Genomic DNA, 2,500 nt, shown 5'->3' on the forward strand with positions numbered 1-2,500 from the left:
ACCTTAGTGTAGTTATTTTTCAGTTAATCTGCATCTGTCAAAGCAACCATTTATTTGTTTCGAAGTGAGAATTACGCGAGTATTTTAGGCTTTAGTGAAATATATAAAGGCGATTATATTTTGTGATTCACTTGTTCCTGCAAGAAATTAGTGGCTGAATAATCAATTTACTAGTTATTATTGCGAATCATATGAAAGCCCACATGGGATTTTGAGACCATTTTCAAAATCGGACTCAATACATAGAGATGCTCGGGCAAAACATGTTCATGACATGAAACCGAATGTCGTGACCTTTTCCGTATTTTCGTCCTCTTTATGTGAGACGGAACAGCCACGCAATGTACGTAAGTAATAATGATTGATCGTTTAAATTCCGAGCTGATTATTTCTTTTTTTCTTCTTTGTACTGATCTTTATCATTTTTTTTTTCAATCTTTCTTTCTCTTATTGGTTATTGTCCTCTTATTTAACTTTTTATCCGTCTGCTTCCTATGCGAACATGTTAGACTCTACGTCAGTGCAAAAATGTAAGTAGTTCTTTAGTCTTCAAGTATTTCAATTTTAAGTTATATAACAAAATATGTATTGTATGAAAAAAACATACTCTGTATATGTATATGCAAATAGCTGTATATACACACACACACACACACACACACACAAACACACACACGCACGCCCACACATACGTGTATTTATATGTATAAATATGTATATCTATATGTACACACACACACACACACACACACACACACACACACACACACATATATATATATATATATATATATATATATATATATATATATATATATATATATATATATATATATATAAATATATAAATATATATATATACTTACAAGTAAACCAGTTATTAAGTATATTAATATATAAATGTGCTTGATATTATAACCTATTAACATTGATGTAACATAAAAAGATAGATAAATAACTAAAAAGACATAGACTGATGGCCAAATTATTTTACAATTTATCTTCAGCTTCATTATGACTTTTAACAGCAACTTGTTCACGCATAATTTTGGCACTTACATAATTTTCATATGCAGTTATCTGTGGCACTGGCTCTCTTCCTTTTTTTTTTTTCTTTCTTCTTTCGTTTATAAGAACATTTTAGTACCAACAAGGTAGTTTCAAACAGGTAGCTCCACTTCTTGATAGAAATCCTAGTTGGCAACTTACGTGCTAAGCCCCGCCTCTTTGCCTTTATTCATTCCAAATATGTATCTTCTTTTCTTGGTTTTGTTTTCGTTCACTTTTCTACCATTTTCAGAAATACTGCACTGAAAAAAAACACAACACAGAATATCACACAGATCAGTGAGGTCAGACAAAGGGGTGGAGCTAATGACATCATCAAATTCAGACATCATTAGGCACATAGTTATTTGTTACTCCATATTGTTATGATTACCAAACGTAAAACGAAAATTCTCCTCTTTTATTTAAGATAACGAAGAGTGCCGTACCATTAAGAGCCGTCAGAATACTCTTGGGAAAAAGTAAGTTAAATTTTTGGGTTTATCATAGTAAATGGAAGTGGAGCTACTTGGTTCCATGTACCTTGAATATTAGGATATATTGATTTAATATATCAAACATTACAGATAATATATTTTTTGTTTATGCTAGTTGTTTTTTCTTTTTATTACATATATTTCACCTGTTTCTGTTACTGTTTATCACTCACAGATAATATATTTTTTTCTATGCTAGTTGTTTTTTCATTTTATTACATATATTTCACCTGTTTCTGTTACTGTTTATCACTCACGGTCTGTTTCATTCATTGTTCATTATATTTATATATTTAGATTTCCACTATGAGCCCTGATTTTCAAAATTTCTTTGCATTAGTTATCGTCTGAAATAGGACATCAAAGAAGCAGAACTATTATTAACAAAACACCTGGATGCTCATATATAACGTTAATTAACCTTTTGTCGGCGTCTCCATGACAACATGTTTTGAAGCCATTGAAATTGAAAAGTAGATATATACTGTAATTGCTTTCTTGGAAATGTTCTGCCTTATATTTTCAATGAAAGTTCACGTAAAAAGCTGCATTTTTATTGGATTTTATTGCAAATACTACAATGCTATGTAAAAGAATGTTACAACAATGCTATTTACTCTGTGATTATTAGAATTTTTATTCCATTTTAATAACCAATACTGATGTAACACAGTTTCACTATATATGCATAAGTATATGCATTGATATATATACATATATATATATATATATATATATATATATATATATATATATATATATGTGTGTGTGTGTGTGTGTGTGTGTGTGTGTGTGTGTGTGTGTGTGTGTGTGTGTGTGTGTAAACATATTTATATATATTATATATATATAGATAGATAGATAGATAGATAGATATAGATATAGATAGATATAGATATAGATATAGATAGATAGATAGATACATATATATATATATATATATATATATATATATA

General features: G+C 29.0%; 1 protein-coding gene across 4 annotated transcripts in view; it reads right to left on the bottom strand.

Annotated features, from left to right (window-relative positions):
• The window catches only part of LOC113804604 (uncharacterized), a 46,331-nt gene that overhangs the window by 32,635 nt on the left and 11,196 nt on the right, over window positions 1-2,500 (bottom strand). The gene's annotated exons all lie outside the window — the stretch shown is intronic.

Source organism: Penaeus vannamei, chromosome 23 (genome assembly GCF_042767895.1).
Source record: "Penaeus vannamei isolate JL-2024 chromosome 23, ASM4276789v1, whole genome shotgun sequence".
NCBI classification, from domain to species: domain Eukaryota; kingdom Metazoa; phylum Arthropoda; class Malacostraca; order Decapoda; family Penaeidae; genus Penaeus; species Penaeus vannamei.